At 39.5% G+C, this 25581-nt stretch overlaps 1 protein-coding gene across 1 annotated transcript in view; it reads left to right on the top strand.

Annotated features, from left to right (window-relative positions):
• The first annotated feature begins 5105 nt into the window (after positions 1–5105).
• npy8ar (neuropeptide Y receptor Y8a) overlaps positions 5106–25581 on the top strand; it is a 41908-nt gene continuing 21432 nt past the window's right edge. The window contains exon 1 of the mRNA XM_088939229.1: positions 5106–5133. The gene's annotated coding sequence lies outside the window, so the exon portion shown is untranslated. The remainder of the gene's footprint in view (positions 5134–25581) is intronic.

Below are 25581 nucleotides of genomic sequence, written 5' to 3'. Positions count from 1 at the left end.
GGGCAACTCGTTCTATACTCCCACAACCCTTTGGGTAAAGAAGTACCGCCTGTTCTCAGTTTTAAATTCACTTCCACGTGATTTCCATTTGTATCCTCTGGTATGAGTTTCACTGTTCATTTTGAAGAAGACCTCTGGGTTGACTCTGTCGATACCTTTGAGGATTTTTAATACGTCTGTCTGTTTCCCCTGTTGTCCTCTCCATTCAAGAACAAAAAGGTTCAGTTCCATCAGCCTGACAGTGTGAACTCTCCCTTAAGCTCATATATCTGGTTGCTCTTCTCTGAGAACAGCAATGTCTTTTGAGCAACACGGTGACCAAAATTGTACTCCAAATTCTAAATGAGACTTTACTTGTGTATTATACAGTTTTAACAAAAAAATTCCTGATTTACATTCTACAATGTAACTTTATATTCTAGTATTTTGTTTGCCTTTTTAATTGCTTTCGAATACTGTCTACAATATATACAGTAAGTGACGTGTTAACATAAACACTTAATTCTTTTCCAAAACCTCTCAGCTCTGTTGTGGGTTATTTTTAGTTGACAACTCAGACTAATGCAGAAAGGAGGAGGATTTTTTGCATGATTCTAAGGAGGAAGATTTTCGCGACAGCTGATCCATACTTGTCGTTTTATGTGAAAAACTATCCATTACCCAGAGAAATGCGTTTCAGATTTAGATGCATTAACGTCATTTTCTCTCTAGAGGGCAGTGTGGTGCTATTTAAGAAGCCTTACTGTTTCACACTTGACAAACCAAACAGCAACGTACCGTAACGTACATTTTAATAGATCTAGAGTCGTGACATAAAGAGACTGATCATAAATATTTACTTGTATTGAGGCATGATTTGTTTTATTATTTCAACAACAGACAACAGATAAGTCTCACACAAGGTGCGGACTACATTTGGAAAAACACTGAGCTCTTACACACCAATTGCATCATGTACTCTTAAGAACTACAATTATTTGGGACAAATTCCTAGCATGGGACGTACATCCATTTATGTCCAAGTGACAAACAGAAGGTTCTTCTTTCAGGGCCCAGCTGTGCCTTTGTTGCCCAGTTAAAGGAGAACTGCATTCCCAATTTCTCAGACCCGTTATGAAATGTTGGTAACAAAATAAATTAATTGACGGCATAGAACATTTTTATGAATTCTGAATTAAGCACAAAATCATTAACTTTGTGAAAGCAATGTATAGTCACCATATTGTTGCAAACCGCTGGTCTTTCCATGGGAGAGAGTAAGAGTTTGAGCGATTTGGGGCGTGAAGCAGCCCTTCCTGCTCACTAGTCCCTGTAATGACTAATGTAATGCGACGTACTGTATGAGTGAATAAGTGCAGGTTGTCGGCAAAACAGTTTCAAAGTCAAGACCAATATTTCTATTGAATTAAATAATATCCTTACACTTATATATCTCTTTTCTGGACACTAAACTCAAAGTGCTTTACAGGTAATGGGGACTCCCCTCCACCACCACCAATGTGCAGCCCCACCTGGATGATGTGACAGCAGCCATAGTGCACCAATACACCCCTAACACCAGCTATCAGTGCAGAGGAGAACAAAGTGATGAAACCAGTTCATAGATGGGGATTATTAGGAGGCCATGTAAAGGCCAATGGGAAGTTTGGTCAGGATGCCAGAGTAGCACCCCTACTCATTTTGAGAAATGCCCTGGGATTTTAATGACCACAGAGAGTCAGGACCTTGGTTTTACATCTCATGCGAAGAAAGGTGCTTTTTTCTCCCTTGAGGTCTCCCATCCAGGTACTGGCCAGGCTCAGAAGAAATGTTTTCACAAACCTGCTGGTTTACAATATCATGGGACCAGTTCACCTCAGGGGAAGTTTGGTTGCCTTGAATATGGCACTCGGCATACCTGGAAATGTAGTCTATTTTGTGATGTAAATTGTTATATGTATATGTTAATGTGTACATTTTACTTTAATTGTGGTTTGAAATGCACTCATCAATGCTGATTCTTCTAACCCCACAAATATAAAAAGCATTGCAGTTCCCCTTAAACCTTCTATGAGAGTTGCTCTGTAAAATGTGCTAGACTTGCTAAATCACTGTTTATGAATTTATTTGGCTTTCACTTTTATGCAAAGCAACCTACATTAAAATCTGTTTATACAGATGTATATTTTCCCAGTGCCTTGCTCAAGGGTATAACAGCAGTATCTCACCTGGGATCTGAACCCGCAACCTTCCAGGCTCTTACATTTTAAATACCCCATAGCACAGTGGTATTTCCCATTCCTCGAATAAATAGTGTGGTATGAATACCAGATCCTCTGTGTGAATGTCTGCATCAGCATCAGATGATACTGAAAGCCAAATATATCTTGCTTGTGTTTATTTCTTTATGCTGCATATAAAGTAGCTGTGTTTCAAGCTTGCTCACTTTAATACAACATGGGCCAGTAGCAGTTCAATGTAGATACAGCAACAGAGAATCATTAGGAAGAACACACACAAGCAAGAAGTGTAACAAGGGCACACAGGTTACAAAACATTGAGTATGAAACCCAAAATATGTTCCAAGGGTTTGTTTAGGATTCCTCATCTGTTGTGTGTTTTATAATTTACAAGCCTTTAAAAGAGCAACTGAAGACAGGAAATTGAGAGTGATTCACATGGGAATTATGTAAGAGAAGGTAATGTGAGATTTGGGGAAGATGTTCTTGGCACAACCTGCAGAATTTCTAACTGCAGCCTCCCAAGTATGCACTTTCTTTAGCTACATTTAGCTCAAGTCTTTTTCTACAAGCATAAATCTTTCATGGGCCTGAGCTCCAGCTGAAATGTGTGCACGGTGCTGATCAGCTGTATTGCACATGCTGTACAATAACGTCTTGTTAGGTTTAGCAGTTGCCAAATGATTTGGTGCAACTCAGCTACTGTAGGTGATGGGACATCCCCTTGGCTTTTGTAAGCTGTGTTTCTGTATTACTCTTCATCTTTTTCTCTTTTCTCTGGCTTTCTAATTTTCTTCACCTCTTCAAAGAACAGTGAATTGGAGGATTGAGAGTCAATTAGTGCCCTTTGATCCCACTGTCTGTCATGTAGGTGTTCACATTTAATCCGCCGAGGACATGAGAGAGCAGCTAAACCCTTTCCTTAGTTCATCGTCTGCCAGTACGCTTAAGAAACTAGCTGATCTCTCCAGTGCCAATAAGCCTGATTGCCTCTCTCGTCTGCAGTGTCATTGTGTGCCCTCTTACCCCCTCAGTGCATATAAAGATGTTGAATTTCACACAGCAAACAAAAATAACCTCCACAAACATAAATATTGGCATCCTGTTTCTAAAATGATTCATTCAATGGAACATGTTAACTACTTCTAGTTAAAATTAATGCTATTATAATTATAGAATTAGATTTAATGAGGTCTTTACAGTCCCAGACGCTATGGAGGGAAAGCTTGGCAAAGTTAAATGTGGTTCCCTGCTCTCTAAAGCTCTGTAATTTTCCTCATTCTTCCCGTATTTATACCAGGTCAGAGTTCAGAACAGCGTGTCTGGGACTCATGCCATCCATAATTAATGCCACAGATTTTTTACACCCTCAATGCAGGTCCAAAATAAACAACCTCCTGAAGCCACAACAATGTTGGACAAAGAGCATGAAGAGCAAAAAGCTGCAGTGTCCACTTTAAAGGAGTAGTGTGCATCATCTGTCTTTTTAAGTCTCTTTATTGTGTATTCTATGCATTTTAAAGAACATTTCTAATTGTAAAGATTGTAAGAGGAGGGACATTACACTGCATTTGGGGACCTGATAAAACACGCAGAAACTAAGAAATCGGTATCAGATTGCAGTAAAGAATGGTGTAAAATGTGAAATGGAAAATTATCTACAATGCAATAAACATGAAGTGTTCTAATGTTGCAATCACATATAAAATGTGTAATCAGTTTGACTGACTGTCATAGGTATTTGACAGAAAAGACTTGCCAAATCTTTTAAACCAAGCTTTTGGAAAATTAGTGGTAATTCATTTTGAAATGTTGAGGTTTGCAAATTGTGACCAGGTGGCATTCTGTGTTGGTAAACCATGCGAAGAGACAATATTGTTTATTCCTCAGTGGCTCTTATCCTAATTTTTTCAGTATTGCTTGGTTCTGTGTTTCATCTCGTTCTTTATTCTGCTCTGTAATAGAGGCCACATTTTAGTGCTGTATTGCATTAGTTTGCAACCTCATTCCTTCTTCTCAGAACAATCTTGCATTGAATGTGTCATATCTAGTTATTAATTGACACTTAGCAGACTTGTATCACATCAATGAGCCATTTTTGAAAAGAGCCCCTTTTGAGTGCATCTGTCTCTGTTTTGCGCCCAAACATTAGTCTTTATCAAAGCGCTAAATATAACCCTACTTTCAAGATCTTTACCCTTCATGTTCGTGTCTGCTCCATATACCATATATAACCTATGTTGTCCTTTTATTTCATTTCTAGCCTGTTACAAATCCTCGGCCTAAATTAAATCAGAACTTCACTTTACCCACTAATACTTAGTACACAACAGTGTTTTTTTTTAATTAGCTCAAAACATCTTATTTCTATGCAATGAAAACCTACCACTTAATACTGGGTTTGCAGTTTGCAATTACAGTGTATTGAGATAAGGTAATGCAATTGTTCTGTAATTACCCCAGTCAGTGTAGTTCTTACAATTGTTCAAAACACACTATCCAATCAATTGAATATCCCTTTCGGTCTGCTGTATCTATTATTCCACCAGCAATAGCTTGCAAATGGCTTAAAGTACACATCTGGATTTTAAATATTAAAGATGATATTCCAGACAGATCTTTAAATTCAGTGTGTTTATCTCATATTTTTATATAAAAGTCACTGCAGAGCATCAGTATACTATACTAGCACAGCATATGTACACTAGGACACAAAATGTTACGCCTCCTCTGCAGTAGTGGTAGAAATGTAAAAATAAGATCAAGTGTCTGCTCTCTGTACAGCAAATGAAGAAATCAGCATTGGGAAACATTAGTCAGAGTTAGTGCTTTGGTGGTAGAAATGTGTGCAGTCATCCTGTTGCTTAATTTGGAGTCCTGTTTGGATTGTAATTAAGGGAATTGCAACCAGAATGTAAGTATCCGTTCCTGCTTGTATAATTTGCTTTGATTTCCCAAACTCAACTTAATGTGTCTTCAGTGAGCTGTATTTCAGAAATGCTGTTTTCAAGTAAAACATAATGACAGGGTTTTTTAAATCTAGTAGTGTTTTATCATCCTTGTGCAGTATAAACAAATATATTAATGAGTGTGCATATGTGAATTATTTACATACTGTATACAGTATGCATACAGTACATACAATGTACTGTATACATACAATATACTGTGTACATTCTGAGAGAGAGGGAACTAATTAAAAGGAAGGAAATGCAAATATCTGGTAATATTTGGAAATTGTTGGTTATTAGCTGCTTTTGAAGTCTTATAGTACCTCACTGCTACTGTGTGCTGAATGCAAAATCAATAAGCTCGTTGTTCTGTAGATGAACAGTCTTCATGTTTGTGTTTTATTTGCAGTGCAACGCAGTTGTGCTCAAGAAATTATTTGGCTCTGTTGAAGAGTGCCTCACGGTAAATAAAGGAAGCACTGTGATCAGCTATAGTGACAGTGAAATGTCCAGGGATCTTCAGGAACCAAGATGAAAATGTGGTCAGACAATATGTCTCAGTTTTGTAGTGTGTCAAGTCTTCCCAGGAGATTATACTTCATTTTATCAACTGTCATTAAAATTTAGTGCAATAATGATGCACATGAAATGTGACATGCTGTCAAAATGACAACACTATAAGGTCAGTCCTGGGGCACGTCGTCCCTGAATATTAACACCATTCTGGCACAGATGATGCTTACACCTGATCAGCCCTGGGATGGCCAGCAGTGGGATATTTAGTCTTTCTTCCTGTACAGCTACAGACAGCTGGCAAAGGTTGTCCAGCTGCGCTTGTCTCCCATTGACAAGCCTTGAAATCTTAGACTAGTGTCTTAGTTAAAATGACACAGATAAAACTGGATTTCTGCCTTTTGCCCTCCAAAAAAAGCAAGGGAATAAATTTGTCTCTTGAACCATGGATTAATACTTTTTTTTTGCTTTGTAGCCTGAAGATAACATTTAAATGAATCAGCTACAATCTTTTTGTCAGTGGCTTGAAAAGTGTTCCCCTTGCCAAAAATAATTGATGCATTTTTTGGCATTTATTACAAACCACATGAGATATCTTTAATAAGCCCCCTTTTTAGCTGTGCCAGCTGCCCAGTTGCCTGCCACTGCGATTTAAATGTGCTGCACCTGTTGAACAAAGGGAGCACAGAAGGTGCTCTGATGAGAATAGCTGCTCATCTCCTTAAAATGCAAATGAGAGCAGAGACCAGCAGTTCATTGAATTATTCTGTGCATGTCTTTGTGACCCGGGCATCGCATACTGCACAACAACAGATTCTCGTGTCTCAGCTGGCAAGGAGACCAGTCGGGACACAAAGATTGAACTTTGAAAAGCTAACATCACCCTCTGCATGGTTCCAAGCGGTGCAAGTCTTCCAAAATGGAGTATATTTGAGGTTACTACACATATGAAATGGACTACTGAACATAGGAAGAGACAATTATGTTTCTGAGATAACAAAATGTATCAAATGGTGCAAATGAATAATAACTACCAGGAGAAAAAAACTTTTTACATTTATTACCTTGTTATGTGGACTCATTATATCAGTCTCCAAAATATTTCTGGTGTTCCACGCTACGTAATTAACAAAATAAAAACATTGGTTTTATTGTCCTAAGTACTGGAATTTATGCAGCATTACTTGACACATACCAGGATACCATGTAGGCAGAATAATATGCAAGGTAAAACTCCTTAACGTAGGTTCAAAAAACCAACAGTAACCCCATGTTGCTTGCATCAGGGATAGGTGTAGGAGGGTGCTGTCTGTCTCTGTGTGTCCTCTCTTACCTCCCTCTTGAAGGATTTCTGTTTCAAGCGTCCAGAGTCTGTGTACACAGTCTTGAAGGCAACAGTTAGCCTAGAATAGAAGGGGCTCAGCCCACATTGTGTCATCCTGTTGCAGTTACCCCTGAAGAAAAGTCTTTGAGAGCATGTAACATTGACTGGCGCAGGGTTTGAGAGTGAGCCCATGTGATTTCTTTTATAGTTTGACTGTGCTAATGATACATGGTGTGCTGTTGTTTTGAATCTGTCCAGCAATTTTAAACAGGGTCCGGGAACTTCTGCTTAAGTACTAAGGTTTAATCCATCCATTTTCTAACTGCTATATCCAATACAAGGTTGTGGGGGAGCTGGAGCCTATCCCAGCAAGCAACAGGCTCAAGGCAGGATACACCCTGGAGGAATGCTAGTACATCGCACTAGGGTTTAACGGTTATTAACAATTTTTGTCTTTATAAAGCAGCGTCCTGTTAAAAATTAGAATAATGTTTTCCCTCTTTTACGCCTGAATTGCAACCGACATACTGTAAGAAATCCAAAGGGATGTGATCTAAGTCAGACACACACAAAGCCTTGACAATGAGAAAAGTTATGATGAGAACAGGAGACGAAGTCCACCCAGCCAAACACATTTGCTATCCTTAGAAAAAAAAATTTAGAACATGAGAAGTGACGAGTAAAACACTTAAACACTTTGCAAAAAACTCTCTATCAGTTAGGGTACAAATACATCTTCATATTGTTTAAGATGCTCTGCTTTTCCCCCCTGTTTCTGATGCCACAGGCTGTTTAGTTTCAGTGCCCATTTTATCTCAAGTGAAATGAGCTGAAGTGTGTTCTACACTGATTATTTACAATGTATTCCAAATGTAAGTTATTAACTGAAGTGCGAGAGGGATAACAACAACAAATCAATCACATTAAGCTCTACATAATCACCATAATTGTGAAACAAGCTACATATAATGAACGGAGGGTCTCCCCTTGCATTTGTCTCAAGCAAATTTCTGCCCCATCTCCAGCTAGCAGCTGCCCTTGGTTCCCTCCTCTCTGAATGGGGTTCGATCCTCCTCATCCTGTGGCCAGGAGGCTTCCCATTAACCAACTGGGTTTATCCAAACCTTTCTCCCCAGTATTCCAAGCATTCACAAAACATTTGATTTTTGGATATTGTTGTCCCTAGTGAAGTGAAAATTGCAGGTTTTGTTCCCCATTAAATGTTTTGCAAACCTTATTTGTGATGCCCACATTGGTCATTGTCTTGTGCTTGAAACTCATCCCTGAGTATTAACAGTGCAGTGCTTAAACAGTACTGTAACATTACTTTAACAGTAATTGCACTTAAAAGTTCAATATATCAAGTCAAAAGAATATTAAAACATGGTCAATATGAAACTGTTATGTTAATTTGCAATACATCCATGTGTATTTCCTGTGGTGCTAATAGTGTATCTCATGTTAGCAGATTCTTGGTTGTTATGCTTCTAAAACCTTTTCACAGTTCAATGACCTGACAGGCATTATTTTTCTTATATTCCTTTCCTCCTCTTTTTAAGTGTTGTGGCTTAAAGATGATTGCTTCCCTCCAGGTCTGTCTCAGGGGTGTAAGTACTGTCTGTAATTGTCATTCATGGCACTGGTCCCACGCAGGCTCTTCTGGGGGAAATTATAGGACCACAAACCTACCGATGAAGGGAAATACAGAAACAGTGACAGAGAGAGTGAGAGAGAAAAAATAATGAAGTGATCAATTCCTGCTCAGCAAAAAAGGAAAAGAAAAGAGTAAAAGCATAGGACAGTACATCTGAGTTTGGATTGAACTAACAAAAGACAAGCCTGGCCAGACTGGGTGATAACATACTATATATACTGGTAGCGTTAAACATCAGTCTTCCTCTACAGTGCCTCAACGTCCTATCACTGATGAAATGAAAAAGTTCAGGATCAGTTCTAGAGTTTTTAGAGGTTTTTTGATATTTCTGTGCCATCTAAACTCTGTGATGTCAACCTTAAACACATTTTGACATGTTTTATCAGAATAACATGTTTCACGCCTCCTGCTTAACTCTGTTACCTACTGCGTGGCTGCAGAAGTGAAACCGATGCAGACCTGGTCCCATACAGGACTCTTGCATCTTGTTGATGTGTGAAACAGTACTAATAGGGCGTGAAGTCCATGGTGAGAGAGCAGTGCGGACTGATACTCTGTATGTCAAGTGGGCCAGCACGCCATTGCCATTTTGTCAGAGCTGGTACATTGGCAGACAATACTGGATAATTAACACAGAGCAGGTGGGCCCTTACTGCACACACAACCTGCTCTCTCCAAGCCACGAAAAGCCGGTTTCCATGCCAACAGATCTGCCTGGTACACAAGAGTCTGTCAGTCTGTGCCCGTCTGTAAAAGAGAGAAAAACTCTTGTGTCTCGGAAGCAAAAGTCCAGACCAAAGCAAACAGAGCCCTGATGTAACTTTTTTTATCAGGACCCCTGTGTCATAGACTACTCAGTCTCCCTCTCTTTCTCTCCGTTTCTCTGCTTGTCAATCAATATTCCGCTGCAGGGGGCTCCAGGGTTATAATTGTCTGTATTATAGATCTGCTGATCAAATACAGCCTCTCACAATGCCATGGTGCTTGGTTCCAAACATTAATTGTTGCATTGGTGTTGTGTAAGTATTGCCATTTGGTGTGAGACACCACAAGATAAATTGATTTTGGATATCTGATCATATCAATTGCCGTCCAGCTGCACAATTTGTGTACCACTTTTGTGCACCACCACAATTTCCGGCATGTGGTGTTTTAAGACTATCCTGAATATACAGTATGAGCACATAAAAAATACATATAAAATAAAATATACAATACAAAAATATATTGTTTTAAAAAGGTTTAGCATTTGGTTAGAATAGGTGAAAACAATCCAATTAATTATAAATTGCGAACTAGGTTAAAATGAAGGTTTATGAATGTAATCATTTTTCTTTTGTGATCTGAACACATCAAACATCATTGGACACCCTTTGTCTGACAAGTGAAATCCACTGACTTTTCATAATTTATGGTTCTAGTAAGAGACAAAGACGTTTTCTAATTCTGTTTCTCTATCAATTTCTTTTTATGATGTATACAAATATTTGCCATGACAGTACCCTCAAAAGGAAAATTGACTAATTTGAAAGGTGAAAAAATTAGCCATAGCAAGAAGTAATTTTTTTATTGATATCATCATTTTGGAAAGCATTTGTTGAGCGTTTGTTCTGCGTCTTTTTTAAATTCCTTTTTAATTGTCGAGTTACTTAACCTTTAATATTTACAGTAGCCATTTGCTTTTATGCTAATTTATGGAATACACAGGGATCCCTCTTCAGATATAATGGCCCTAAATGAGCAATTAACACTCCTTTCTCTTACAACAAAGGGGGACATGAGCAGCTGGTGATCAGATTTTCTTCTCCGCCTACTGAGCGAATCGTTTTGCAGTTCGACAGCTGGTCTCCAATTGATGATCACTAAGGAGACCGGCCTTCACCTGTGACCATGTTTAGTGCCACCCGGAAGCTGGCATCCTCTACATTTTGGTCTGATGCTCTGTGATTGGGGTGTACAATGCACTGCCCATGACCTTCTTACTGTACCTCTTGTTCCTATGATACCTCCGGCTCCTGCTCAGAAACAGCCAGCTTGGATGATGCCTCGCGCAGAGCTGCACTCTGTGTGGAGGGATCACTTGCATGATGAGGTGCATTTCATCAACAGGGACCCCATGTGTGCCTGGAAAATGAACACCTCCCTCCCCCGTGTGTCACTTCTTAAAAAGAAATGTATTTCATGAATTGCAGAGTGGCTGCCACTGACAAGGCGCATGGATTGAAAGCCTCGCAAAAATTGTGTGTGTGTGATGGGGGTGATTGTGGTAAGAATGCCTGAGAGAGAAAAGGCCAAGCCTGTAGTGGGCAAAGTGTTAAGATGCTGGGAGTTAGTTTCTGTTTCTCTACTTCTCATTTAGGATGTGCTTCCATTTTTTTCACTTTTTGTCACTTTACATCAAAGCATTGAGGTCCCAGAATCTCCTGATAGAATCCATGCGTGCTCATTTATCCAGAAAAGAGTTCTTCACAAATTAACTATAGCAATATTTCTGTTGATTGAATAGCTATACAGTGTGCAAATGCTAGCTAAGAGATTTTAGAGAATATTAACTTATTTGAGATACAGACTACACGTACTTACTCTTGGTAATGAACTTACACATGACCACCTGGCATCTTGATATACTTGTACCAGCAAAATTATCTTTTGGAAAAACATCTTGTCCAGAGTTAATCGCCAGGGAGAGCAGACGACGGCTGTACAATCATTTTTGAGCATTTAGAAAATGCTGTGGTGTGATACTAGTGTATCTGCGTCATTCTACCAGCAGCTCTGCAAGGCTGAGGGGACTTTTAATATGTGGTTACAGATGGAGTGGAATGTCAAGATTCTTCATAAACAAAGACACAGATAGCCATACTGCCCTGCCAGTATCAGCCCAGCACTGTCAAACTTGAGAGCTACAGCTGGAGTCAATGCTGGAGTATTCACTGGTATTAGTGATCCAACATTGTCACTTGCTTAAGACTGTTTCTTCAGATGGACATCACCCTAAATTTCTTAATCAAACAGTACTAGGAAGCAAGACAACATTCTACAGTGGCGCCAGTAAATACATGTACTGTACAATACATGTAAAAATGCTCATCTGTGCCATAAATAAAGAACACAATTAAAATGTCATATATCCACGTAAAAATTGCAAGATCATTTGCACACTTGCCATTTCTGGTCTTCTATACAAGACTAATACGATATCAGTTATTCCAGCAAATAATTACACACCTGCTATTACAATCCTTTGATGATTGCTGCGCATTATGACTTAAATGCTGCAGCTTAAATCCTTTATTTTTACACTTCTCAGACCAGAGCTCTGCTTTGTTAAAGAGAGAAACTGAAGAGTGAGTCAATATTTTAATGCCAGTGCTGCAAAATAAATAAGCATTTAATTTAGTCATTAAAGCGCAGTACCAGGGGACGTCACGGAGCTGCACACATCTGCTGAGTCTCAGGCGCAGTGCTCTATAATAGGAAAAGGCTGCAGAGATCAATGCTAACTCACTCTCCTAACCTCCCCTCTTCTGTCATCTGTTCTTGTCTGGCCAATTACATCAAGGCTTTAATCCATTTTTATTAAAACTGCACCTTGGCTCAAGATGTTAAGCGCAATTACTGTTGTTTCTTATTTTCATCCAATGTGCAATTGCAATCATCAGGTGTGGCACACGCTCTGTCCTCAATGCTGTGGTCCAAACATACTGAGGACTGCGCCCGTTTCCACACGTTAGATGTTTTGGGGGTTAGTGATTGCTAGCAAAACTCTTCTTGGATGGCAGCTCCGGTTTGAGACTTATTTATTTGCCATGTGAATTACAAATAATAATGGGGTCTCTAGTGGATGGTCCTTATTGATTGCTGGAAAATAGTGCTCTGTCAACTGTAGCTCTGTGTACCCTGCACTCAGCTTTCCGGTTTTACATTAGTTTAGCTCCTCTACACTTTAACCACAAGCATTCCCCGATGGGGCATAAAGGGCTAAATTAAGGTCACTTCCTTCGCTGTTGTGATGAGAATTTGACACGTCTCTTCCCTCATCTTTTTATAATGACTGCTGTCATATTTCTTTAATTCTCTTTGCTTGATAATATATGTTCCCCATTTTGCTCATTGCTCGTTTTCTCTCCAGCTTTGCGTCTCAATGCTTCTGATAACCAGTTCGTATCCGTCAGCACTCATTCAGTACTGTCATTGATCAAAATGCTATCTTTGTTAAAACATTGAAGATGTGCTTGAATATTATTTGGGATTATTTGCTCCCTTGTTAGGACAAAGAATTCAGCTTCTGTTTGCAGCCATAATAGAGCAGACTCCAAGAATAAGAGGGACGTCATAAAACTCATGCATCTAAAGTAGCATGTAAAAAAACGTGTGGACAAGCAGAAATTTTAGGACCTTCATGAGTTGTCCACTGCAACTGTACAGCAGATCTAAGTGAAACTTTTTAAAGCTGGTTAAATTCCAAGTTAATGAACTAGATAAAATGCTGTTGAGATCCTCTGTTCTTCTCTCCTTCTTAAATTTTCACATCTGCAGTTTTTTTTCACATTGAATTACCATGTAGATCATTTCAATGAAAGAGCAGGATTCTGTGTTTCATTTTTAGGGCTTCGTTTTGTAATCAGTTAACCACCAAATCTCTTACTTGACTTTTGTGTTGACTGCATCTGGTTGAAATCCGCAGTCATTCATTTTGCTGTGACTGAACAACAATCCTTAAAAGATGTAGTTAACATCTGGTAGGAATAGGTCCATAATAAATCATGCTACAAAGCAGAGCAGACAGACTCCTCCAACCTCCTACTTTTGAGCCACTCATCTTTAAAGGTGGGGGACCCACCTCTACTCTAGGGAACCACCTCAAGGGGAATCCTGATCACAGTTGGTTAGTGACATGACCTGCACACGGGACAGAGCTCTTAGCAATTGAGCCACTTGGGTGACTGCTAATCATTTCAAGTCATTGTTAACGATTCTTTATTTTCTGATTAAAATATTTTTAAAAGTACTCTCCATACTCTTCGATCGAAGTGACACTTGCACCCTGCAGGGACAGTCAGGAGTATAGATTGTGTTGCTTGCTGTTCAGTACTGGAAGCACTGCCCACAGTCCAGCTGACAACACAGCAGAGTTGACACAAAGAGTAAAGGGTCCGTTAGCTTTCCCCTGTGTGCACTCGGCTCTGACCGTTGAAATCTAACTTACCCTCCTGCTGAGTATATCGATAAGCATTACTTTCTACATTCACAGTGCGACAGCGCGGTGGGGGAGGCGCCGCGGCGAACACCGGTAAAAAGTCAACGCCCCGGGTGAGGGGACGGAAGCACTGGTGTGAGGCTAGCGGGGACCAAAAATAATACAATAAGAGGTGATAAAATAAAAAAAATAAAAAAGGAAGGTGTACCGCTGCACAGCGGCGACCAGACTGGACTGACCCTATTTAGCGGGGTCCAGTCCGGTAGAGCAGGGCGCGTAAGGCAATAACAAAACAAGAACTTCGTGTGTGTGCGAAAAAACAGCCTGCCCCGGTGGTACTGCACAGCGGGTCGGGCGAAAAATGAAAACGACAAGAAAAAGAACACTTACGCGGGTACAACTCCCTTCCGGGGAAGCTTCAACTTGTCTATTCGGGGGGTGTCCAGTGTGCCTTTATAGGACCAGCCCCGCTGTTCCTCATCATCTTAAAGCCAAAGTTGGGACTACAAAGGCGAGGCGCCGCCCTTGTACCAGGGCTCTGCCTCCACACTGAGCACACCCCAGCATAATTCCACAGCAGTATATACTACACTTCCAGAGAGCTCTCAAGATGACTCAGTTGGATCTCAGATTCAGGAGGAACAATAACAATTCTTCCCAGGCCTTAAAACAATTTTCCAGCTCTTTGATCTCTGACAGATAATCAAGGGCTGGTGAGAACCTGCCAATTGCATCTCCATCAGTTTTATGGAGGTGGAGTTTACTGTATGTACGGTTGAAGGTGCTGTGAGGAGCTCGTGCTGCTGGCATACATACACCTCCTCGTATATACACATCCTGTAAGATGTAAATCAAGCTTTTGCAATTAATTGAAAGACGTGATGAACGCTCAGATTATTAAAATGGTTGCAAAAGGCAAATGGCAGGAAGAAGATGCACAAAATGAATCTAGATTACGGGTGGAGAATAGCAGCCCTAATGTGAGGCAGATTGATCCCAGCTATCACACTCGCTGGTAATGTAATTAAAGTCTAATACAGCTCTGTTGCAGAGTGCAGTTCTGTCTGCTCCCAAGGGAGTCCAGCCCTCCACAATTCCTGACAATAATAACTAACACTGACACATACTGTCTTTGTCTTTGGTTGTAGGAACTGTATGCAACAAGCTGTGACCCATATAGGAAGTGCCATTTGGGATGTAATTCACTCCATGTTCACAATAGTCTATATACTACAGACTAGTGTATCCTGAAATGCATATATTATATTGTTAGAGACAAGAATAGAAAAATCAATTTGTTGCTCTTTCGATGTGTATCTGTTGATTACCTGAGGAGCCCGAAGGCAGGGGGTGTCTTCTGTTCTCACACCCTAATCAGGTCTTTTTCTCCCAGCAAAGCTAATTAGTACATACTGCTAACATATTGAGCTTGAGAAACTGGATGCAATCACGTGACCTCATGTCAGTAGGAAGGGGGGGGGGTGCTCAGTGTTATTTTTGGGGGGTTCTATAAAAGAGGAATCCAATCCTAATGAGTTTGTCAGAGCTGTGCCCTTGTTCTATTCAATCAAATACCCACTGAGGAAAAAACTCCTGAAAAACAACACTGCCATTAACTTATATGGCCTATCCTAGCTTTAGAAATGTCTTTGCAAGATTTGTTGACCAATATAGGTAGTGTCTTATCGGAAAGAAAGCATCCCAGATTACTTTTAAATTACACCCAGGTCCAAGGCCTCTGACTACACAGAGGGAGCACAGGAATCATTGTTTGGAAGATTAGGAGAACACATAACATTGGAATGCAGACTAAGCTGGCAGTCTCCCTCTTGTTGAAATGATTTAGCTCAGCCATCCTCTTTTCCTGTTCTGAATAATTTTTAAGTATGAAAAAGTGTTTTACTGGCCCACTAGTCTGGGAATTCTCTGGTTTCTGTCATCAATACATTATTGTGCTGAAGACATGTTTAGTGAGTTATCCTCAATAATAATAATAATAATAATAATAATAATAATAATAATAATAATAATTCCTTGCATTTATGTAGCGCTTTTCTGGACACTCCATTTTACAGGTAATGGAGACTCCCCTCCACCACCAGCAATGTGCAGCCCTCCACCTGGATGATGCGCAGCCAAACTGTATGCACATCACACATCAGCTAGGGAGGAGAACGGAATAATGAAACCGGTTCATACAGCAGATGGGAATTATTAGGAGGCCATGACAGGTAAAGGCCAATGGGAAATTTGGCCACAACACCAGGTTAACACAACTACTCTTTTCAAGACACGCCCTGTTATTTCTGATGACTATGGAGTCAGGATCTTGGTGTTAGGACCGAAGGATAGCACCTCTTTGCATTATAGTGTCCCTTTCTCTATACTGGGGCATTAAGATCCACACAGACTGCAGGATGACCGCTCCCTATTGGTCCCACTAACACCTCTTCCAGGAGAAACCCTAGCTTTCCCAGGAGGTCTCCCATCCAAGTACTGGTCAGGCTCTCACCTGCTTGCTGTTACGATCCCTGCCTCTCGGCAACTAAAGAGGCAGAAGAAGGCGTAGCCTTAGTTCATCAGTCCACCTATCACGGTACGCGTTCACCACCACACCTCCGTCTCATCTGGTATTTAAGCATTAGTCTTTCCCTACCTCCTCGCTCAGTATTGGTTTCCCTTTCGAGCTTCTTAGTTGCGCTACGCCTTCAACCTCCTCGTACTGTTCTGGTTCCGACTTTGGTTTTTCCCCTTTTACTACGTCTATTGGATTACGGCTCGGCTTCGGTTGCTTTCTTCTAGTTTGGTTCTCTGGCTTCCCTTGGATTCTCGGCTCTCCCCTTCGTCTACGGTTTTGGATTACGGTTTGGCTTTGGCTACTCCCTCTCGGTTTGGATCACTGGCTTCCCTTGGACTCTCGGCTCTCTCCTTCGGCTATGGTATTAGGATCACGACTCGTCTCTGTCGGCTCCCGCAAGTGGGTTCACTACTTGGTTTCGGTTTCACTGACCGAATCCGTAACACTTGCATGCCTTCGGCACCCATGTCTATCATACTGAGCTCAAATCTGAGCCTGGAAATTGGCTGGTACGGAGGATAGAAATCAAATACTTTCTTTTTATAGGGTTTTATACGTTTTCAGGACCCTTACTGAACAGAAAGAGCTTTTACACACAAAGCAACAGCTTCATTATTAAAAATGAGATAAATTAAAGAATCAGCCATTTTTGGTGTGGGGATTTCAGCCATATTATGAGTAATGGCTTCTTGTGAGTGAGGTGTGAGTTGTGTTATTTTTGGCTTTATATATGCAGCTTTTATGGAACATGCAGTATGATTTTTAATAATTGCCCATTCAATCAGTCAAGGGCACTGGGCTATTTCAGAAGCAGTTTGACGCTGAAATTACATTGAGCTATAAGCTTTTCTTAGGACCTTATTATAATCATCCACAGCGAAGGTACTAACCAGCTGGCACTCACTCTGATTCTACTTGGTAAGCCAACATATAATGTGGCACCACTGTCTCTTACAGCCCCTGATTTTTCCTTGAAGAACTGATCTCTGACTTTTTCTAACATGTTGACAGTTCTTTTGACAATGACCTGTACTATACTTTTAGATTCAGCATGTGCTCTATGTATAGATATCAGCTGTGCTGAATTAACCAGGAAACAAGAACACACTGAAGGCAAGGTGTCACACCCTCTGCAGCCAGAGGGTGCTCCTACTCTATCCTGTCCCTAGTTTCCTGTGCTTTGCTGTCCTTCCAGTGTCTCTCTCTCTCTGGGGCTATACATTTCCGGGTCACTCATTCACCTTCGTTCAGCATTGACGTTTGGATGTCCTGAGACCCTCCTAGCACCAGGTCCCACCACGTCTGCTGCCTGAGGGCTTTGGTTTCTATACGGCTCCTGAACTGCTGAGCCCGGGCTAATCCCCCGTTCCGCCCCTACGCGTATGGGTCTCCTGCCTCTCCACGGTTCGTCCCTTCCGACATCCATGACATGAGGTGTTATACATAAAGTTCACAACAGGCTCCATAATCACCTCCGAAGTAGAAGTCTTTAATGTTTGTTGCCAAGATTTGCATTTACCACAAAGCAAAGATGCCAGTGTTGGTTAATGGTTTCCCATTTCCTAAAATATGGTATTGTTCTCAATGATTACAGAAATTAGTTGTATGGCAGATGCTTTATTCTAAAGGTGATCACTGAATCGGGGACTACTGCATAGCCACTTTTAGCAAGGCCACAGTGGCCCATAGTAAGGAGTGAGTAAAAGAAGCTGTCTTGATCCAAGGACCACTAGAACACATAGCCTTCACATGGGTTAGTGATAAAATTCAGGAAGATTGACCACACGGTGCCACTTGCAATTGTGCATCTTCCACTTGCAATGCTTCTGAACACTCAACTTGCTGTTGAATCTTTTCAGCCACCTGAGATCTGCTTGGAAATGGTTATTTAACATTTAAACTTCAGCTAAATTAAACCATAAATCAACCCTACAGTCCTGAAGAGACAACATCTACTGTAATTACGTGTTAATTCTGATTGTTTTTGGCACACTCTAGTTAACTTTCTGTTTGACTTTCTTTTTACATTTTAAAAAGATTGTGGGCTGGTATAAAAGTCAAGGATGAAAGACCAACAGTTATGCATTTTATCCTGTAGCTTGGTATCTTTACAGTGTAAACTGCACCCATACAGATTAAAAGACGTTTCTTCAAAATTTTAAAGCTAAACTCTGTTCATATACTGTACAGCCTTTGCATAAAACTAAATTTCAGATATTGTAAAGCTGGTATTAACCTTCGCTGCTGATTAGCTGTTAATTACTTTAAAAGCTTTTTTTCAGACAGGTTTGAAGTATGACTTATATGTGGGTGGATTAAAGAACAAATATAGCCTGGAGCAACAGTGAACTAGTGGGACTGCAAATGAATTTCTGAAAGCAGAAATGGGAAAAAGTTCTTGTGCATCTCTCAGACAGAATGTGAGTGACAGATTTGCTTCCTTTCTCTCCCCCAAACATACATATTCTCTCAGGACCTCAGAGTTTGTTTTAAGTGCTGTATATATTTCTAAAGACTCTCTTGTACTTTCACTGTTCTTTGACCTACAGTACTGCCATGTCCCCTGGTTGTATAATCTGGTCAAATCACAGTTGCTAAACTATGTTCAGTCTAGGGAGCCATTTGATTAACATGCCTCCAGTGTCTTACTAGGGCACTCTTGAACCCTGGTCTCTGCATTTCTCTGAGAATGAACACAGTGTCAACATTGGTCATGATCAGGGGATTTTGCTATTTGAAAACTGCATAATTCACTTCCCTGGAGAGAAGAACTGACATTTAAGCCTGCAACAGATTAAATTGTCTGCTATTGCTCCATCTTTCTTTCCTGAATAAAACTTAACATGCTGCTTTTATGGTTAATTGATGTCTTCGTGTAACATAAATATTCAACAGTGATCTGAGCATTCCTAGTGAGGTCAATAAGCTTGTCTCCATATGAATGGAACACAGCACAAATACAGAAAAAACAGACTTACGGAAGAAAAGCAAGCACAGGAAGAAACAAAGACTCACATCATCATCACTCGTCATCATCAGAAGCTTGCACGAATATGTGTCTTTCTATACTGTAGATACAGTACAGTATATGTTTTTGTAAAACCATCATTAACATCTAAAGTTACATTTGATTACATCTGTCAAAGAATATAGACGTTATATAAAAACAGCTGCTCAATAATTGATCAGTACTCCCCTCTACCCACCCCAAGAACTGCACCTCTCGATTGTATCCCCCTCTTCCCTTCACAGGCACTGAATCCATAAACCAGGATAAAAATAGTGCCTGAAAAGCAGTGTTACATCCATTGGGACTGATCTCTATAGGGCTTGAGTGCTCTTGTTGTGTCAGGCCTCTGTAGCCTGTCATTACATTGATGGTGATTTTACCCACTCCACAGAACAAAAGGCCTGCTCTCATTAACCTGCCCACAAGCGTTCTGCCACAGTCCAGGTGCCCACTCCTGAAGCTGCTTTTATCAGCCACTCACTGAAGTGCGAAGTGAGCCTCCCGGTTCTGTTTCTCTACTGGAACTGAGGCTCTTTTTATTAATGCCTGCTTCTTAACACACATGGCCACCAACATTCTTTTGTGAGGCCTTCACAAGCGCACCACAGAGACCCAAGCAGAATAGTCCATATTCTGCGGAACCTCTATCTTTAGTCCTGACTTAGTTTCCCACAGTTAAATCAGTATTTCCTTAGAGATAGAGCTGCTCAGTTGCAATCACTTGAGAACCAGTCCCTGATACCTGAATCCCAACTTTCCATCCGTTCAGTAACTCATTGAAAAGATGTCTTCTATTTGGAAGTTTTCTTGTTCTCTTGGAATGATTGTTATTGTGAGTTTCTTCCAGGAGCTCCAGTTTCCTCTCACAGACCAAAGTCATACTGGTAGTGCAAGTTTATTGACTTCTGAGAAAATTACCCCTGGAGTGAGTGTTCGTGTTTGTGTCTGTTGATTCCCTGCAATGGAATGACGTTCAATCCAGGGTGTATCCTGTCCTGTGCCTGCTGCTTGCTGGGATAGGCTTCAGCTCCCTCCGTGACACTGTACTGGATAAAGTGATTAGGAAATGGATGGATGGTTGGACTGTTACAGTAGCACTCAGCTAATACCCACTGCAAACAGAATTGCAGAGAACAAATCAAATTTATTGTATTAATATCAAATCCCATTGTATAAAAGAATCATGAAAAAAAGAATGTAGCATGAAGTGCGATTTATTCTTGTGTCTGTCAGCTGTGTGCAGAGGTGACAGTAGCTGCACTTAATCTGAAACAACAGAGCGACAACCCTCCCCCCTCAGCCCGAAAGAATGCACGTCCCAGTGTTTTCACTGAACATTAATTTCCATAGTCTCCCCACTGAGAGACAGCAGCAAGAAAAAGTTCAGCCAACTCAATCAGCTTTTTTCCACTGTACAGTACGTATTCATTTTACTGCAAGTCTTCACTGAAGCTGGTCTCACAGGGAAAACTGACATGTCTAGAATCTATTTCTATGTTTCTTCTTATGTTACCAGATGTTGCTTTCGTCTTTGGTGTTGGATTTGCTGAGCTGAGTTGTGAACAGAAGATTTAAAATGAAAATGAATGACAGAACATGACACTGCAGAATTATTGGGTATCTCTAGCTGTTCAGATGATCCAAATACCTCATTTATCTGTTTCCTAAGTAAGCTTATATTCACACCAATCAAACATGATCATCATTTTTCAAAAACCATTGATACTACCTTAATTCCTGAATTCTTTTTCACTGAATTTACAGTTTTCATTTCTCAAAGCTAAATTTCTCAATGTGTCTCAAGTATCTTAAGTCAAACCTGGTCAGATTTATGAAACAGCTCTTATGATGTCAGATCAAGTATTTTATTCTTAATTTCTGTCATCACAAATAGGTGTAAATAGGTTTGCACAAAGGAGCGGTTTGCAAATTTAAGCCTGTGTTCGTTACATGTGACCATGTTTTTTAAAGTTGTGACTTTTGGCATCATAAAGAAGGCCAAAAAAGAAACAAGGTGTCATTAGGAACAATGTTTTATTTTAAAGTAAAAGTTTTAAATGAGCAAAGTGAAAATGTTCAAATAGAGCATTTCACTGTAGCCTTACATGAGATTAAAAAGAATTGAATTTTGCCAAGCAATGTTTGGTACTTCAAAATGCAGCAATATTTTTTATACCTCACTGAAGCCATTTTGTTAATTTAAAAATCTGAGAAATGAAAGGATAGTTTTTAAAAAGAAGATTAAGAGTTTTTGGAGAGAGTCTTGTTTATAGGGAGGACACTGCTACAAAAGAAATGTACTCTTACATAGAGACCTTTTTCATCTCAATTAACGATCACACAGAGCAGAACAATACTGTTCCATCTGAGCCAATGATTGAATGCCAGCTTTCTCTCAGCATGTGAAAGATGTACCAGATCAGTTAGTGTAGCAAACAAAATATTTAAAATGAAACCGGCTAGAAAAATCCAGCTAGTAATATACCCTCCTTCCAAAGTCAATTTGGGTAATGGAATTTTTCTTCCTGAGAAAAGAATGACTATATATATGAGGGATGAGAAGTAATTAATTTCGGTCCATTCTTTATGAAGGAAAATGGAATATTTAATATCAGTAATAGATAACCTTATCATGAATGGTATTGGGGGCTAATGTCTTCTATTAGTAGTTTTTCTTGATTTAGCTACAGTGTTCTTCTGATTTTGAATGTGTGTAAGATTTTTGTAATTTATAACTCTTTTCAAATATTAGGGTGCAGTGTATATCCCTCCACAAGAGCCTCATTTTTCTCTTTTTCTCCCTGCTTATCTCTCTGTCTCTGTGTCTTTATCCCTATATGATCGAGCCCCTGCTCTGTGTCTGTCTGTAATCTTCTGTAAAATTCCCACTGCTTGATGCAAATGTTTGCATGAAACGGTGCTGCCTTGCTAATCCCAGCATTCCTTGTCCTCATAATTAGCATATCACACTTGTAACTCAGCCAGATTTTAGATTAAAAACAAAATTAAAAAATGAGAAGTGCAAAACCAATTTAATATTACAGTGTTAACATTGCACTTCTAATCATCTTAGAAATGACTTCTGGAGGCAGTGCTTAATTGGAGCCTCCAAGGCTTTTTAGAGAAGCTGATAAGTCTCAGAATTGCTTCTGTGAAACTGAACCCCAAGGCATCTTATCGTATCAGCACACTTTCTTCTTTCTGCCTGAATTCCAACTGATCTTGCTGTTCCCAAATACAGGGCTCCTCCCTGTCACAACCCCTCATCCCTGTGGATCACAAGACCTGATACTGAGATCCTCTTCTTTTGCTGTACTTTCACTCCACTGTGATATCCCTGGACTAGGACTGGACTATAAACACTGTCCACTTACCATGTACCATAGATCACTTAAAATTCCACATGATTAAAAACCTTGAAAAACCAATTGAGTATTAACCAATAATTCATTTATATAGTCTGAGTCAGCAAAAAGTAGCTTTTTGAGGAGCTTTTGGCTAATCATTTACAGTACATGTGAATAACATGCAGGAATGGTGTACCAATGATTAGGGTAGATGTTATAATTAGTCTCTTGCTGTGGTAAGCACGCCTGACAGTCTTGTAGCCATAATACTTGTTGTTGCTCTATTCTCACGGCATTTTAAATGTTTCATTTCAGAACAAGTAACTGCTTTTAGACAGACTATTAACCAACAGTGTGTATATAAATACGACTGGGTCCTAAATAAAATATTATGGAGGGTCAAATAAAAATTTAGGAAGGAAAGTAAATTAGACCCAACCCGTGTCTCATTTTAAACTTAGTTAACATTATCTTCCAGTCATAGTACTTGTGTTCTTTTTCAGCAGAAACTCAAAGGGTTTGAAATAAATGTACAACTGGTATTTTTTTTTGTTTTCTGCACAGTACTCACCATGTTTATATTAAGTACTATATTTAAACAGTCATTTCAAACAGTCTAAAGGGGACTGATATTGTTTTCCTCTTTTTGCATGATCAACAAAACAAAGGGAGAAACTAATGATCTCTATTCAGAGCAGCTTTCAGAGTATGGAGTGACTTGTGTAGGAGGTGTTTGCCTGTGAAAATAAAGTCCCTCCTGTGACCCATGGGGCACAGACCATCTCTATACTACAAAGGAGCTTTTGTCGAAATGTGAAAACCAACAATCAGGTCAGAAAGTGCAATGTACAACGTTACATGTGATATTAACTAGATAAGAGATGTGAACTTTGAGTCTGTATATCTTACATGCGACCCTTTCTGAAAGAGCAGGTTATACTTTAAATCTTTTCCTCCTATCTTTATTTTGTTACCAATTTCCCACCCTATAGTCATTGTTTTTACATTTACACTTGTTGTTTCTGCAGACATTGTTATCCACTATGTCAATTAGCTATCTAATTAACACAGAACACTTCAGAATACAACAGAAACAGGGCACTGCTTCTGCATAACTTGCTGTTATCTATGAACTTTGCTGCTGGGATAGTCACTAGATCACATACTGTTGCTGGTACAAGAATAAAAATGATGTATCCCAGATACATTTGTATATACTGTAGTTGTTTATAGAATTTTTGGGTTAGGGTTATAATAATTCCATTCTCAAATTTACTCAGGTATATATGGTTGCAGTAATGTGAACAATGACTTTGCAAAAGGTTAACAAAGATATGAAAGTTAATGTTTTAGGCAGCTGTGTTAACCTAGCTTGTATCTTGATCCTAGGCAAGGTTTAGCCTGGTCAGTACTGGGATGGGAGAACTCTAAGGTTGCTACTACAAGTGATGTTGGTGGATCAGATGGTGGAGTCTCCAAAGCCAGTGTCCCAGTATGTTGACAAGGACAAAGAGCTGTCTTCCAGGTGAGATGTTAAATCAAAGTGCAGACTCCTTGGTCATTAAAGAGCCCTTAACACCGGTTGAAAATACAGGGGTATTAACCCTGATGTCCTGGCTAAATTTCATTTAGAAATCCTACAATTCCTTTAAATTCTTAATGGATTTTAATGGATTTCTTGTTTTTGTATCCAAACTGCTATGCAGTGGGGCTATTGGTGAACAATGGCTGCCACTCATCATCCAGGTGGCTGATACTGTACATTTCACTTGTGGATGAAGTGGGTCTCGTTCTACAGGGTGTCCCATTTACATTGGACATATTTATATTTCACATTCAGATTTAACACATCAGAGCAAGTTCAGCAACTTGAAAATGCACATTTTGAAAAGCATTCAAAGTTCTGTGGTTTTATTCTTCATAACTGTTACTCAGAATATTTATATACAGTATGTTCTTATATACAGTAATAATGCAATTGTTAATGACAGATTGTAATCAGCATCTGTTGTAATGGATTTCATTTAAAAATGTCATTCATAGGAAGTTGTAAAAGTGTATAGTAAGATAAAACTCTTATGTTTATACTTCATGGTAATTTTAAAAATGTGTGGTTTTCTTTTAACATTGTTTTATTATAAAAATCAATGTGTCAGACACACTGAAAATGGGACACCCTTTGTAAACCACTCGGAGATCACTTGGGATTGAAAGGTGCTAATGAAATTTAAGGTATAGTTAGATATTAAAATAATGCATGATAATGATTATTTGCTGTTGTTTTCTGAACAATATACTATTCTCAAGTTGTTAATTCCAGGATGAAACATTCCTCCTTTTTCTTCATTTGCTGTGCACAGCTTTTTATTTAATAAAAATAATAATATGTTGTCTTTGAGCATTTATTTGGTATGTAGGTTATTTTTATCAGATGTGTAATTGTCCCTCTGATAACAAAGTCATCCATATCCACCAGATGATGATGATGATGTAGATATGTTCTCTCTTGTACTTACCACTCTTAATGAAGACAACTGCTGCCTGTATCTCAAAGAAATATATATATATAAATAGTATATCCAAAGCACATACTGTATTGCAGTTGTAAGACAACACCTGAAGGTGGTGAATCTGTGCTCATATATCATTCATGACTGTAATGGCTTGTAATTAACTCAAGCCCTTGGGGGAGATTAATGATAAAGTAAATGTTGATCGACAGTGACTTTGCTGGCACTCATCTCAAGTGTACACAGAGTGGGTTTCAGAAAACTGTTTTGCCTTT

Source organism: Atractosteus spatula, chromosome 2 (assembly GCF_055471065.1).
Source record: "Atractosteus spatula isolate fAtrSpa1 chromosome 2, fAtrSpa1.hap1, whole genome shotgun sequence".
In the NCBI taxonomy this organism is placed as follows: domain Eukaryota; kingdom Metazoa; phylum Chordata; class Actinopteri; order Semionotiformes; family Lepisosteidae; genus Atractosteus; species Atractosteus spatula.
This window is presented reverse-complemented; position numbering and strand designations above follow the sequence as displayed.